The sequence below is a fragment of the Syngnathus floridae genome, chromosome 13 (assembly GCF_059516105.1).
Source record: "Syngnathus floridae isolate MCC-2025c chromosome 13, RoL_Sflo_1.0, whole genome shotgun sequence".
NCBI lineage: Eukaryota > Metazoa > Chordata > Actinopteri > Syngnathiformes > Syngnathidae > Syngnathus > Syngnathus floridae.
The window spans coordinates 7,303,752-7,320,769 of NC_142425.1; the positions used below are offsets into that span (position 1 = coordinate 7,303,752).

At 39.0% G+C, this 17,018-nt stretch overlaps 1 protein-coding gene across 15 annotated transcripts in view; it reads left to right on the forward strand.

Moving 5' to 3' along the window:
- The first annotated feature begins 13,392 nt into the window (after positions 1-13,392).
- The window catches only part of LOC148388364 (uncharacterized), a 125,659-nt gene continuing 122,033 nt past the window's right edge, over positions 13,393-17,018 (forward strand). For 8 of the 15 annotated variants that reach the window (XR_015862236.1, XR_015862241.1, XR_015862239.1 and 5 more), the window contains exon 1: positions 13,396-13,730. The gene's annotated coding sequence lies outside the window, so the exon portion shown is untranslated. Of the gene's footprint in view, positions 13,731-17,018 lie in introns of all 15 variants that reach the window. The other 7 variants (XR_015862233.1, XR_015862232.1, XR_015862230.1 and 4 more) reach the window with 3 other exon arrangements.

The following is a 17,018-nucleotide window of genomic DNA, read 5'->3' on the forward strand; positions in this document are numbered from 1 at the left end:
TGTCATGTTGCTTATTAATAGTGTATTTGCTACTACCGGACACCACATTGAAAGGTAAATAGGTGAGTTTATGTTTATTTTCTCTTTTTTTTTCTTCTTCAATGGCTGCACATTTTGAGAGAGCTCGTTTCACCCATATTTGTCAAATACGGCAAATCTCTCTATGTTAATCAAAGACGAGAAACTCAGGTAGGAAAATTGCTATGTAAACGGTCATGTGTGGTTGTAACACGAATAAAAACACAATGATTCTGATTTACAGTATTCCGTTAAGTATATTCTTGAATGACCCCTGCTTTTGACACCGTTAAGCAGCGCTACACAAATCTTTTGTCTTTATTAGCATGTAGGAGTGTATCCACAGAGCTTACAACTGGTCAATGTTAGTTAGACTTGGCTGCACTTGTAGGAATATATTATACAAGATCTGTCTATGTACGACACGTATTTGCTCTAATTGTCCATTGCAGCTGAAGCCCACACCGAGTTTCTATCCGTGTTACACTTCAGGTAATGCTAATTTACGAAGCAGTGCAATTTAACACCAGTTGAGGCGAAGTGACAAGATCTCAGCCGGGGGCCTGGAAATTGCACGGATTATCATTTGGCATTGAAGTAAACTACGCAGACCTTTAAAAAAATAATGCACTCTTTGTCAGAGCCGCACAACATGGCAGTGAGTGGGCTACTGTTTTGACTCAAACCGCAATTATGTGGTATTTAAAAAGTGAAGCAACTGACAAAAGTTGTAGACATAATTATACATAGGTAGGCAGTTGACCATAAAAAAAAAGGAAAAGCTCAACGGGAGACAAATAGGCATTTGATGGACCGTTTGGCATTGTGTTTTTGTTCTGACGGCTTGTCTTTTCAGTGATGGCTCCACAAATTGAATGTGTGACACTCAGTCGAGCCCATCATGAATGAGAATAGCTAGTCAATTTTAGAAATTAATTTATTGCTTCTTTCCTAAATCATGCTTTGGTTTTTTGAACCTTCAAGTGCATACTGAAGTTTCAGTGCCTGAACTACAGTATACCAACAAGACTTTTTCTCAGGGAGACATTGCAGAATATCTCTCAAACTTTATGTTTATACTGCAACCCTAGATTCAGCCTAAATTTAGGTTGCAAGTTGGTTTGTTTTTGTAATTAAGAGCATAGCAATATGATCCGGAATAGGATATTTATCTGTGATGGATAGTGTGGACTTGGCACCCTCTAGCTTTGCGTGTGGCCTTCCCACCACATGAGAGCCTCTCTAATTCTCTGCCTCTTGCTCAGGGAGAGACTTGGCCTTTGTCAAACATTGATTCAGAAGTAGGCCAGGAGCCGGGGAGCCGCGGGCTCGGAGACGTGAGAGGCAGTCCGCGCTAAGGAAACCAAGGTAGACAAGACAGTCAGCAGAACTGGGCTTTGATTGTAAAATATGAATGTTGCTTTGACACTGAATCAACATTATTTGTAATATTTGATGCAATATGCTGATTTTATTTTTCTGCCAAATGTGATGTGTTGTGAGGACTGCAAGTGTACAAAAAGTCACACAATTCATCTTTTTAAAGCAGTAAAAAGCCTCACAACTGCAAATATTACATTTAAATTCATTTTACAAGGTGCTGAGCGCACATCACTGATTTCAACGAGTATTCCAATATATCTATGAAAATATATTGTCTCCCGGTCAGGGAACCATCTGCAGCCATAAGGGGCACATGTCAGTGTCTCCCTTGTGCCGGTTCCAAGCCCGAGTAAAAGGGAAAAGCCGAAAGGAGCCATTGTTTTTCCAAAGAAATGAACATTTGCACCGTATGTTGAGTGTATTTGAAAATGTTTCACTCCAACCCCAGAAGTCAATAGTCACTTCAATGGTGATATGTGCGGCTGTATAACTCCTGTGATTGGAAAACACAGTGGCACTTATAGATGTCATCAGCATGGATGAAAGCGATTGCACAGTATCTGGCAGCGCAAAACTAACTTGAGTCAAAGGGGACCCTTTAACTGCTTACTCTTTTCTTCCCCCAGCCTCTTTTGTCCTGTCCCCAACTTCAAATGTGCAAATTTGCGACCCATGGGCGACTTAGATCCGGTACTGCTGAGGTGAAAAATCCAATTAACCTGCAGCTCTAGCTGCCTTCGTTATAATCCCCTCCCATAATTATGAAATAACCAGATGCAGGGTTTCAAATGAAAAAACGGATGAGGGTGACTGACTGAAGAAGAGAAAATGAAATAAAAGCGTAGTGTGCCAGTGTACTGCGTTCCGGTTTAACCTCGGGGGGAAGCAGATCATTTTTAAGACAGATTTTGAATGTGAGACCTGCAGAAGTGGCGGTAATCAGGATAAGTATGTTCTAATTATACACTAACAAAAATAAGAAGGGAGGATATCGGGGAATGTTACATTGTTAGACTGCATAAATCTATCATATAAAGCTGAGATGAGAAACTGAGGCTGTGGGAGCACTGAGGGATCATTGTCAGTCCTCCACAGATGCTCAAATAAGGCTTTAAAATGATTAAATACTTTGCATTGGGAGAAAAAAGTGAAAATTAAAATCATTAACCCTTCACAGTCTGTCTTCCATTGTTTTGTTTAAAATAGAATAACATCACAGAAAGGTAAGGCAGCGTCTTTGATGAGAAATTGCTGAAATACAAAAACACCTTAAGCTCATCCATTTAAAAGCAATTATGGATGTTGTTGCAGCCATTTAGCATGAGTTCAAGAAAAACAGATATTATTCGCTTTAGGATGACTAGCATTTAATCTTGTGTTTAAAAAAAAAAAACTAAAAAAAAAAGTACAGTCTTTATCTTAAAGTACTTTATCTTATTTTGCAGAAAGACCTCAAGCATGTAATTATTTTCACTTTCAAATGACACAAGTGGTTCACTTTTCCAACAAACATTCAAAATTTCAATTAGGCAAAATCAGAGCGTACTTTCAGGCCAAAATTTGAATCACACAAATTAATTTTGTTTCTGGGTGTTTATTAAACAAGCACAGTTTGAAAGTGCACAAAAAGTGAAAAAGGCAACCATGGTACAATGTACTGTACAACAGACCAGCATAGGTGGAAACTCACCACAAGAACCACAATGAGTGTTGGATAAAAATAGAATTAAGCACCCGTGATAGTTTACAATCTTTCTTCTTATTCAAGTACACCCTTACAAACAGCAATTCATAACATTTAGAGCCATTCAATGTTCTGTAAGGCGAAAGCCATACATTACAGTATTAAAGGCCAGTATGTTGTATTTCTAGAAGCACCCCACACCTGCCAATCATGTAAAGTGTGATACTTGAATCTCAAACATCAACACATTGGCACCATCATTTAAACACCCAGGAAACCTTGACCGCTCCCATCAGGACACAGATGAGATCCATAAAGCAGCCAATGGACTCTGCACTGCGTTTATAATTAATAAGTAGAGGGAAAAGAGTTATAACCTTGAGTGCAGCTGCACATTGACACGGAATATTGATTCAGAATTTCCTTGCTGGTGCCAAAGGTGTTCTGTGAAGACAAGATAGAAAATATATTATGAATGTCTCTGTTGGACTGTAGTTTCTCATGACAATTCAAAGGAGCCGTACAAGAGAAAACCTTGTCATGCTGATATCGGCCAAGCGATCCCACGGGGTCGTTATGACCGTGAGCTAGTTGACAACTCAAACGACAATTTTTGTGTCTGATCTTTGCACTGTGATGTCATTATTCTGTTTGTTTAGGTACATTGCTGTGCGGCACTCACTCACTCACTCACTCACTCACTCACTCACTCACTCACTCACTCACTCACTCACTCACTCACTCACTCACTCACTCACTAAAAGGCCGTCAGGTATATTGGTGAACCGGTAAGTGGCTGGTTTTCTGCATCTTGTATGAATGTCTTCTCGTTAATGGATTTATGTGCTTGTCGTGGATTGTCCATAACGAACACCATGTTCAAACATATGGATGTGCACACATGCAAATTTTGTAGTGGGAGGAGTTATGTTAAGACATGGAGAACGGCGTCTAGACGGCTTTGAAACATTTTTGGTCGAAGTCGGAATGTGTTTTCCAACTGCAGGAGGATTATACGCCTCAGTCTTTCTATTAAGGTCTGTTCAGGGGTACTGGAGGTCAAGGGTCAGTCAGTTGAATCTCAAATTTGGGAGGCTCATCGGTCTGAAAACACTGACTGAAGCCATGCCCATCCCAAACAAACCAAGCCAAGAAATATTTGCTATATTCTATCCAGAATGACAAATTTCCATCTTATTGTGACAATTGGATACTTGGGGAAATCTCTTGATATTGGTCCACTGCTAATACAATTATCCTTTAGATGAGAGTTTCGGGTTTTTTTTGTTGAACGATTTCAATCTGAACGGACATTACGAGGTCTTGCCAATCATGCAAATTCAATTTCCTATTCATTGGATCCCACTGCAGATAGCAGGAGGGAGAAAAGCATTATGTTGACTTGGGGAAAAAAGGGGAATAGCAGGCAAGCAATTAATGATATCTGAGCTGAGGTTTCATATCGCCAGCAATCAAACCTACATTTAAATGATCTTATGGTCTAATGTCAGGTATGCTTCCTCCTTTCAAGCCATTTCTATTTTAATTCGGCAGATTAAATTGCTTTGGCTATATTTTGTGATAATTGTCGCCCGGGACTGAGTGATTTCTTTTGCAAATTCCAGCACGAGCTTTGGAAATAGACTTTTAATTTCAATGTATTTCAATAGCAGCAAGTGTAATGAATTATGGTGGCTCTGCATGATTGATTAGTTTCTCACTTGAAAGTCTACCTTTGCAGATCTTTGCACAAGGATGGATTTTTAATAACTGCATGCATACTCTTAATTATACTCATGTTTTAGTTTATCAGGAGCTATGAACCTGCACTTGCAAGGTTCAAATGTGTTAAACAAAGCCAGAGGCATGTCGACAGATGCTGAATGGTAGTTTTGTCTTGGGAGCATCAGGGATTTCAGCTCTAAGGTGAAATCAAACAGGAGCCACATTACAACTCACTTTGATGCGATGGCTTCCAGCTGTGGCTGGCACATCAGCGATGTACGACTTGTGAGTATATCTGAAAGGACCTCAGGGTGGTCGTATTTCTACGATTGTACAAGGTTGGTGCAGGGCAAACTGGGAAAAAACAATGAAATGAAATATATATATATCTTTCTTAGAGACGTATTGCAGCAGGGCAGGAAATAAAATCGTACAAGTGGCGGAAACTAAACTACTGTGGAGATCAGCAGGTGCCCGTGGCTTAACACTTTAAACCTTATGGCTTCCCAAGACCTAAACCATATGTCCTAACTTCCCACACTAAAGATATTCAAGTAAAATTGAAGGCTGCCACAGCTGAGGAGGTCATGGTGTTGCCAGTGCTAGTTTGCCTTTGTCTCTGTTTAATTTATATGGGTTTAGGGGTGGGAAAAAAAAAACTATTAAAAACAATAGACAGGTTTCACTGAACTTTATAGAAGTCAAAGAAAAGCACTAAACCACAGAAAATTGTCTTCTTTTTTTTCTCATGTCATTTCTGGATCTGAAATTGTATAAAACACTCAAAGCAGTTGCCCTGGTCACTCACTGACTTTTTATATGAAATCTGTCTTTCCCATACCAGAATGCTTCTTTTGAAAGGGGTCATTAGATAATATCACCACTGACCTTCCATTTATATTACATTTCGTTGTGAACTATGATTTTTTGGTGGCGATAGAAATGATAAGCTTTTTACTCATATTCATGAGAACGTTCCAAAGTGAGCCTGCTGCTAGAGATTTTGGCCAAATCGACGATTGAAAACTGCACAATTTGACATAATGTGTTGCTGGAACAAAAAAAAAAAAAAAAGACAGACACTGAGTCGAGGCCACAGCCGTAATATTTACATGTGTCACCTTGGAGAGACGTGTCAATTTACACATGCTTCATGCAGTGTTATTCCTCAAACTGTGCATTAATTTCCTGTCGGGTTCAAAGCGTTTGTCACCCTGTGTCACTCACATTGCCGCTTTGTGCCTCACTTCTCGAGGACCTCGCTGCCACAGTTAAAGGAAAATGTGTTTCCCCTAAACAGTACACTGCCTCACATGGTCGATTGTGGCAGAGGTCCTCAGGGGTCATGGCAGCTGACAGGGCAACACTGTTGCCATTGCGTGATGAAATGTTTAAGCAGTAATGGATAGACTGCATCATGGGAAAAAGGTAAAAACTGCAGAGGAGAGTGGGTGGAGTCATATCTAGCACTCGTCTGTGATTGATAATGAGGAAGTGAAAGGCATCCAGGACAAACAAAGTAGGGGAACAAAACAAAGGTCTACTTGATTGAAAACAGCACTGGCGATTAACCTTACTCTCTGTACGTTTGCTCAGTGGCATTAATCAGCACTGGATATACTCATCGGAAAAATAAGCACAGTGATTATGCCTAACTGAGTCGGCACTCCTCTACATGATTCCGAGCGTAGGCTGGATTGCCAGACACGTGTTGGTCGCAAAAGAAATCTAGTCACACCAACTGCAAATCAGTGAGCAATCAGTGTGCCGTGTTTGCTTACAGTTTTGCACATTGAACAAAAACATGATTTGATTAATGACAAGATGGCTGATGCAAGACATTAATGATTTAAAAACAGTATTTGAGAAGTAGGGTGAATCATGATAAGTCTTACAGATAAATGCATTCATTTATGTTCTGTGCCAATTGGTCTTATTAGGGCACGTCACCATTTGCACTAACATTCATGCCCTGTAATTTGGAGTCTTTAATTAACTTTCCGTGCATGTTTTAGGGATGTGGGAGGATCCCGGAGTAGCTGTGGAAAACCCACCCAAACAAAAGGAGAATACAGACACTCCTCACAGGAAGGCCTGAGCTGAGATTCGAAACCCCAAACCTCGGAGCTGTTAGGCAGATTTGCTAACAAAGCGACCATCGGGCTGCCAGCCACTGATTTGTTGTAAACAATTTGTTTGTAAATTACAGGCATTCAACAATGCTGCATACCTGCCAGCCAAGGGAAAAGCATTGTCTTGTAATATCTATATAATTGGCACGCCTCTGTAATCCGACACCTTTCAGCGCTTGTTGCCATATGACAATAGGGAAAATAATGAAACACATCCTGTAATTAAGCTCATGAATATATATTGGTTTGTTAGGCTTTTTTTGTCCTACATCATAAATTTTCACCTTTTGCATCTCATCGACACCTTCAGACGCAATTCGATGCAATCAAACCTTTTCCTGAAAAAAAAAAAAAAAAAAACTGCTGACTTCTCTGTTCACGGCACCTGTACCTCCTGTTTGCATTGTGCGGAGTCAAACACAAATTCTTCACACTGAAGTCAAACCTCAATGGATTTAGTGACAGTTTTTCTCGTGGTTCTTTGACATTACATTAGACTGATGATGATCACTTTAAATCCGCCTCACATGATTCCAGCATTAAAAGTAATTGAGATAAGCACTAATTGGGGTCAAATACGCTGTACTAAATTCCTCGGCCTTTACATTTACAAGTAGATGGCAGGTTGACGCCTATCGGTGCCAGGCTGTTAAATCCATTATATCCCTTGAAAAAAGCTGACAGCCTTTAAATCACACAACATTGTGAGGTGGCCACTAGGTTAATTCTCCAAAGAAAAAAAAAAACATTTTAAAGACTATTTTACATGCTCTATATAGTCAGCCACTTAAATAGCCTATAATAATAATTTATTTGTTCCCCTCTCACTTGTGTTCTACTTAGTTATTTTATTTTAGTGCAGTTTTAAACCTTGAATAATTCACCGGCTTGTAATAGTGATGAATTTTAAGGTCTAAATGAACATATTGTGTGCATTAATAACAAGTGGGTTTTGTGAGTTTTTGCACATTGATGAATTGAAATAGATGACCATGTGGTTGGGGTTAATTAAAACAAATTAGCATGATTCATTTTTAGTCATGACAGGGTCTTCAAAGTCAGGAATGCTTTACAAAAATAGTGGAGGTGGAGTAGGTTTGATAGCTCGTTTGAATGGAATATCTGCCTTGAATGTTCATGCACAGTATAAATATTCATTATTTTCATATAGTACTTATTAACAATATTTTTTGTTGTGAATTTCAACAGCAACATTTGAATATAAGTGTTGTATCTGTTATCATTGTTAAAAATCGTCACAGGTGAATTCTACATTTCTCCTTAATGATGTCACCGCTGACCAAGGATTCACAATCCACATCAGATGATGCCAAAAAAAGGGTAAAAACATGACTTTCCTCTCAAAAGCAGTGTGCTATGCACCTATGTTTAGAACGGTCACGAAACCCAGATGAGCGGGGCAAATTGGGTCACTGTGAGCCCACCGAGAAATGTGAGGAAGAAAAAGGTTGAACGGAGGGCAATGGACAGGCTAATGTCGAAATGGAATGTCATTGCTTTTCACCTTCATTAGTCTGAGTCACCGCAGGTTCTCACCCGGTCTTAGTTAGTTAGGTAGCCATCGCAGCTGCTGCCTTGCATAATGACAAAGTGCAGTAAATTGTAAAAGGCACAGGGTGACGGTTGCTTTGCCAAGAATTGGCTGTCGGATAATAGCACTCTACACCACTCATTTATTTTGCACGACTGCCTTCGCTGTGTGAGTGGGAAGAAAGTGCAGAACTTTAACTCATGGATTTTTTCCTAACTTGGTCCCATCACAATAGTTGTAGAATGTTTGCTATAATAAAGTTACATTATGTCTTGTTTCCACCACATGGGATTTTATCTACTCACCCGTCAAAAGGTGTACTCGCCATACAGATGATGTAAACAACAGCTTGTCGCTCATTTGTCAAGTTATAGTCCTTACATTGTCGGTTTTTAATAGCGACGTGTTCAATGTGATGCCAGACACACAGTAGAAAAGAAGCATAAAACTGAGGAAGATTTAAAACATCCAGTTTGATGTTTAGTTTAGTTGTCCATACATAATTAGTAATTTTAGTGTGTTCACTGTTATTATAGTTTGGATTCCTCTGTTGTTGCACCTCCTGGTATATCATAAACACACAGACATGAGCTGATTTTTCCAATCCATGTAAAATTGAGTAAATTTAACGAAACTCCTTTTCAGTATAGTACTTTCTTGGTTCCAAAATATAAAAATTGATACCCAGAATGTTCCTTACAATATAATGTATACAAAATAATGCCACTCTTGTGATGATTGTTAAGAGTGAATTATTGCATTCACATACTTAAGAATTTCTGAAGAATTTCTTTAGACAGATAAAAGTAGCAATATAATGAGGGTTTAAAGGCGCAAATGATTTGAATAACTACATGAAATTAAAAGAAGTGTAACAATAAAACAGGTGTTAAATCATTGAGATGACAGTAAAACACAGTGTTTAGTGAAGGGGCTTTTTTTTTCTTTTTGTGCATTTATGGATCGTTTTTATGGGAGTCTTTTATTGCTACAGCTGTTGTTTTCCATGTCAGTTGTTTTAAGGCGTGAAGAAAGATCCTCTCCCATCGCTACAAACTGTGACAGCAGGATGATGAATAATCCCTGCGAATAATCTGAGAAACGCACAATCTCATTCAGTGCCCGTAGTGTGTGACACAGACTTCCTTGGTTGAGATAAAGCGCGACGTGTTACTAAGAATGCTAAGAAGAAAAATACAGGATGATTCCATACTTAAAGAAAAATTTTCTAACACGAGTTGGTGGATTCTAATCTAAATGTGTGAATCACATGGAAAATTGGGTCTGCCAATGTTAAAACATTTTGACTTAAATGCTCTATGTCATAAAATGGAAATTATGTTGGAATAATTGCATAGAGAAATGCTCACAGTGCAAAATGACTGTCATTTTCTGTATTTGTTTTGCCACATGGATGAATCACTTTGGATCATAACTCAAATTGGTTTGAGATAAAAAAAAATAATTCCTCCTTCTGGTGTGATGCAGTAGCTTTTGTATACATTTGCTTCATTTCTTCTTTTTTTTTCAGTGACCTTGACACTATCTTTTTAGTTCTTTTGTCTAGGTTCAGTTTTAGCTGTAGTAACATAAAATACCCAGTTCAGCAAATCCATAAAAAATGTAGGTGCAGCTCCTTCAGTCGACTACAATATATACAATAGCACATAGGCCCCGGGGTTATATCAAATGTGCCCTTTTTCCGGTGCTCCATATTTAAAGACAATTCCTAGATCTAACAGACCTGGTCCCCTCCGAGGCCTGCCCCAGATGAAACAAAGCATACACCTCAATAGGTCTCCATAGGACTGGCCGCTCTCAGACTGGTGCTCGCAAGATTGACAAGTGCGCATTATTTTTCACTGGAAAGTGGCAGGCAGTCCCTTATGTGATATAGAGGCGTGTCAAGGGCTGCTCTCTGGCTATCTCTTTGAGTGTATTCTTTTTTTCTAACAGCTCAAAGTGTGCCTGTGAGCATTTAAATGATCAGAATGTGCAACGAGGCTGTCTGCCCCCATGCTGTCAAACGCGGACGGATATGTTTCAGCAAGTAAAAGAGACGGACGTGGTCAATACACACACGCCGCTGACCCATACATGAAGACAAGCGTTTGCCCAAAAGTCCAGTGTTGCCTTTTCAGACAGACAAAGCCCCCTTGGCACATTCGCCAACTCAGCTGAGTCGGGCAGAAAAGTGGAAAAGGTGCACCTCAGCGGAGATTCAGTCAGTTTTAAAGCTGTCCAAAGCGTTATGTTTAGTGAGAGAACAAAGGGTAAAAAAAAAACTGCTTTTCTAAATTTTTTCTCATTCATCAACTGATTTATTTTTCACTCTGTAAAGGTGTGAATCAGAGAGTGACAGTTTGTCCGTTTCTCAAAGTGGACTGTGACTAATTGGTGAGAGATTAGATCAAATCAGATTTGCCTGAAGACAGCTAGCAACAAAGCAAATGTGGAGTTCTTAAAAATATTTCAAACAATTCAGATGTTGACTCATTGTGCTGCATGATGTGATCCAAAATGTTTTCAGATGTTTTCTGGCTCCCCACCAATTGATTTCTGAATGTACTGCTGTGCTTCAATATAACGCTTGTTTCAAATTATTCCAGTTTCCATTGTTTCAGCCCAAATACAAAGGCTTTGCACAGCGATAAGTCTTTTAGGCAACATTACACAAATGAATTACAACGTTGAAGTGCCATTGGGCTTTGCAGCTGTTGCAAAACCTGAGCCAAAATAAATACATTTAAAAACTGCTCGAAAGACTGAAACTAACTGAACTAAAAAAAAAAAAGGTAAAATGATTGCTTTTCCACAAAACCACAAATCTTGTCTGAATCAAATGATATATTATTATAATGTTATGCTAATGGTGGCTCTAGATTTCCATGTCCTGGTCGCTGTAGCAGGTGTCACATTCCGACTCAGGCATTTCCGAGTAACCTGATTACATAGTGTATGTAGAACTGCCAGGAACTGCCAGCATCACTTTAAGTATTTTTGCTTTAAGTAGTAGGCTACTATTAATAAACCCAGCCTGCAAGCCATTAAAGTCCTGTTTTCTCTCAAGTCAAACAGAGAAACTGAAAATGGCTGTTTTGGGAGGAAATACCTTGAGAAAAGTCGATATGTCCACTGGCCACACTCCAGCTTTGGTCACAGTGGATATCATAAATCATCTGGTAGATTTTAATGCACGCAACTATTATGACAGTATTTTTTTTTTGTCCACAAAATTATTATAATACACTCATGAAATCTGGAACATATTTAAGTTTCTGTCTGAGTAATGTTCAGCAAATATAAAAGTGACATGAGACTATTGAATGATTTTTTTTTCTAGAAGAGTGTTTTTCTTGTTTCTACATTAATCATATTCCACTATCCCCACATTTTTTGTCTTGCAAATTGTGTCACACACATTTGCCCATCTAGGAGCCGGGGTTCAGTGGTCATCCGGTCTCCCAGGAAGGTCATTAAGAAAATCTCATGAAGCAATATCCCCACACCGAAATGTGAAGCTTATCATGGTCAGCAGAACATGTGTTTGCCTAAGCTGTGAGATGTCGGAAGCTGCCTTCTTTGGTCCTTTAAAATGCACTGGAAAAATTGACATGTCGGTCACAAATAGATTCATCTGCTTGGGGAAATCCAATATCCCCAGAAAATCTCAGGGAATCATCCGTACACCATTTTCTGAAGAGACCTCGGAGTCCTGAAGCGGAATATGCGAACATCATGATGGCTATGATACACAACATTGACATTCTGAAAATAGCCTGTTCTTTGGATTTTCACAGGAGTGAAATTGGACAAATCAAAAATACTGTATCTTGACAGTGATCTAAATCCTTTGAGCCCTTTTCAAACTATTTGGAAATGTGATGCACTGCTAACTTTCACTTGAAGTGCCTCCACATGTCATGGTGTTGACTTTGACCCCACTGCAACTGTCTTCAGGGATAGATTGAGTTTCATTCGGTGGAAAAGTTCAATTTTGTGGCTGACCTGATGTCTCTTGTGTCACTTGGGAATTTAATTCCACACCCGATTATGAGCCCCGTGTTTGCTAGATTTTCATAAACAGGGAATACATTTTCTCTATAAATCTGATGCAAGAAAAATGTAGGTTTCCCATCCTTTGGCTCGACTAAATTTAGAGGAGGGAATAAATATATGATACCAACGCAAACTGTGAGTGTGAGGACATATTTACAAGAGTGCTCTCAGTGGTGGCTTGCAAAAAAAAAAAAGCACATCACAAATGGCTCACAAAGAAAACAAGGTCCGACATGACTAATCTCCTAATTCTCTTGAAAATAGGAGGAAGAAAATAGAAAGACATTGTACGGATGACAATGTTGTCTTTGTCCTCCTGTGCTGGGAATGACAATGGCATCCAAGGCAATATGAAATTATCTTTTCCAAAATAATATCAATCAGATTATTTTGAGAAAAATGCTAGCTACATCGACCATAATTTACCAGCATTTATTTGTTCCTGTTAATACAAAAAATGTACTGAGTCTGAACATATTTGATAACAATCAATATGCAATCTGTATATATTATTATGGCATGTTAAGATTAATGTTTTTGAATTTGGCCGTTTAGCACATTTTGGGAAAATGACAAAACACCAATATTTTCTTAGGTCAAGTATCATAACTTCAATGTTGACAATAAAACAAAAGAAGAAATGAAGAGCAAGTTGTAATGGGTTGCAATTTTAGTTTTTAATATTTATCTAGAGAATATTAACATTTATTTCTTGTTATGGCTTGTTTTCTTGTATTCTGTCTTACTCATTGGGTCATTTTTGTCCCACCCTCTTTCCAATCAACTCCCTCACCCACTTATGTCTTGTCCAGGTGGCCCTTGTTGTCTCTTTTGTATTTAGTTTCCTGGTTTCTTTCAGTCTTGTTGGATTGTTGTCGCTGTCGCATTGCCGTGTTCCTTGTAAGGCTGTGTATTTTGTTTCCTGGTGTTTTACTGTGACCTATGTTTTGGTCTTTCCAGAACTTTACAGTTTCCCCTGAGTAGACTTTTTAGTCTTTTTCTTTATTGGCCACGCCGACCATGAATGACATCATGTGTCTTTGTTCATCCCCACATTGATTCATAAATTATTGATTTGATGTGGAAATCCATTGTATACTTATTTCAATGAGATTCATCATGTCTACGTGACGTCTCTGAGGAAGACTGGAGTAGCAGTCGAAACTGTCAGCAGCAGGTAACAGCTAAAAAGTTTTTCATTGTCTGAACAAAATAATATGTTCCATTGTATACTATTTATATAGTTTGTCTTTGCCATAAACTGCACAGACTTGGAAGTTATGAGTTCTAAGATGTCTTTGAGTTCCCAAGTGTTTACAGTTGGGGCAAATCATTTTCTTTTTATTCTAAGGAGTCCTAACAAATGCCTCAATTTGCTACCAATTCCTGTATGAACCGATTTTTCAAGGCCACGTCAATCTATGCAAATGAAAGCAAAATTGACAAAAGAATAATAACCACATCTAATTGCCTATCACAACAAGAGGGCTAAGTTTGAGAAGTTGCAAAGCCTGCAATGCATAAAGAAATAATGTTTTGCTGCCCCATTATAAGATACTTCCAAAGCTGATGATTTCCTTGTTATAAGAAGATCAAAGACACCACACTCATTAGTGTTGTGCTCAGGAGTGTACTTTACCTGGATGAAAGGCTGGATGATTAAGGCATTACTCTTGTTTTAGCCAAGAGGGAATGGCTATGCAGGGCATTGAGAAATTGTTGCATTGTCATTTTTACTGGTGAAAAAAATGAAGTACGGGGAATTCCATTATTAGACACAAATAAAGGGTCTCTTCAAGAAGGGCTAGATTCAGGGAAAAAAAAAAAAATAACTGCTGGTTTTTGGCATCTGTAAACTTACTACGGTCACCAGCGAGAAAACACACTGGTGCCTTTGTAAAGCAAATTTAAGACAGCATTCTTTCAAGAGGTGAAGTTCTTTGTCGTCATCTGACTAGAGTTTCTAAAGCCTCACAGACTTCAATCAAAGAGGGCAAACGGTTTTCCACTGAACAAGAGTTCTGGAAAATCTCGACAATGGAATCAGTATGGTAGCTAACTTTTCAGCATAAACTGGAGGAATGATACAGTGGGCTCATAATGACTCTGGAGGAGAGATCTGTATATTGTTACACTGTGCAATATTTTTGTTTTAGTCATTGTTCTTGCTGTCTCTCATAAATATTAAAATGTGTTAGTGTTATTTTAGACATGGGTTTAAATGCTATAAAAACATGCCTTGGGTGTATCTAAATACTTTCCAACAATGTGGATTGCACTCACTGCCAGGGTGGTCTGGAATGTAACCCCTGCGCTAGAGGAGGGATTACTTTGTGTTCCTGCAGATATACAGCACATCTAATAATTAATGTCTTTCCTTGATATTTATTTTTAAACTCCTTTAACTAAAAAATAATGTTTATGAGAAGAAAATATTAGTTTGAACTCTCATTTCCAGACTGTCACAATTACAAAATCGCTATAAGTATGGAGATGCTGTCATAAAGTGAGAGAAAATTATTGCATAGTCACACACGGCTGTGACAGAACACTGTTATGCATAATATGATGGGAGGAGACGCACATTTGTTGGCCATCAGTCTTATCGTCTGTGTCGTTCTTTGGAGTGCGAGGCGACGCGACGCGACGCAGAAGCAACAGAGAGAGAAAATAAACATCAATTTACAGCTGTGCGTCTTTTTCTCCTGCTGGGTTTGCATGTGCGGCATCAAACCATTCACAGTGGGAAAATATTACACAGTCAAGACATGCAGAGGCGGTGTAACAAACATGCTCAATATACTTCAGTACAGACATTTTCAACTAGTTGCTAATAGACCTGTGTTTCTCCAGCTCATCTGTCACTGTTTATTATTCCCTTTCTTTGCCACTTTCCATGTCTCTCCCCACATGCACCATATGCCAAAGTCCAATTTTCCATGTTTTGGCGCCACTTATACTAAAGGCAAACATAGTATGTATTGATGATTGTCAGCAGTGGCCATTTATCATCTGTCAAGTTGCTGTCCTCCGAGGAGGTAAATACACCCCGTGAAATATGGTTGTTTGAGTCTGCAGGCGGAATATCGTATGACAGCCTGCAGAAGGCAGTGACAAAATCGTTTATGAGGAAATAGTTTATCATAGCTATGATAAACATTGTCCATCACACGCGAGCGGAGCAATTGCTTGACTGTTGGGATGCAGAGGGACTCGAATCGGATACATTTTCTAGATAAATTGGAAGTGAGGATGGTGATATTTCTGGGCGATAGCTGAAAGCCCTTTGTTTCTCAATTTTTCAGGTTAATTCACCCATCTGGTTTTGGTTGCAATTCTAAATAGTATCAGTATATAGTATTGGATTATACATGGAAACATTATCAGCAAATTATCAAGCTATATCAGATGTTTAATGTCATTCAATTTGATAGCTTTTTTAGTAGTAAAAGATTTCATAATGGTAAGGCAATGTCATGAAGTCACTTATGAAGTGCGCTTTGAGCAGCATTTTACTCGACTTCCTCATTTGCAACGTATACAACCCTAAAATAAGATTCCTCGAGCAATTCAGAGAACCAAACAATGACCCACTCTGTTTCACACAGACATGTGAGCTACGTCGATGGTGGAAACTCTTGGTATGGTTCAACTAGATGGAATGCAAATTGAAAAACAGGGCAGCAGTGTAGTAGCGAGGACATATTCTGCACCTCGCCCAGGACATTAGGACAATCGTTACCAGATTTGACCCCTCCTTTGCACGACTGCAGTTCTGGTCACTTTTCCTTTTCCCTAAGAGCCCTCTGGCAATCCCAGCAAATGGCAAGCAACATATGGACCGACGTACGTGTCAGAAACTAAAGTTGTGTCTCACTTTACTGAAAGCTCTAAACGATTTAGGGCGCAGTTATGGTGCCCAGTCACAACTGTGGTTGATGACAGCAGCATTAGGAATTTGCAGTTGTCAAATTTGTTAATCCCTCATGTCAAGTGAAGGCCAGAAATGCTGCTGCACCAGTAACAGGTGCTCGTAAGAAGCGGTTTGTCATGCGAAGATGTGGTACGGTATGACGTCCGTCAGGGTCACAATTGTGCTGTACATCACTCACCAACAGAGTGTAAACGCTCACAAAAAGTTTTGTGGAGTGACAGGAACTTGATTGTTTTCATCTGTAATCTCCTTGTAGAACTGGTTCCAAGATTCATGGAAGCAATGGCTGGAAAATAATGACTATTCCTTTCACTCTTCTCGTCATTTGGAATGCACAGCATGCCATCCAGCACCATTTGCTTTGGGAAACTATGAAAGTCTCTCGTTTCTGTTTCGACCATGTCCTTAATGACTGGTTGGAAACTGGTATGTCCACCGTCAAAATGTCTAAAAATGATATTTCAGATAGGGGGGATCATTAATGATGATGGAATCAAATTGTCATGTTACCCGCAAACGTCCAGATAGTGG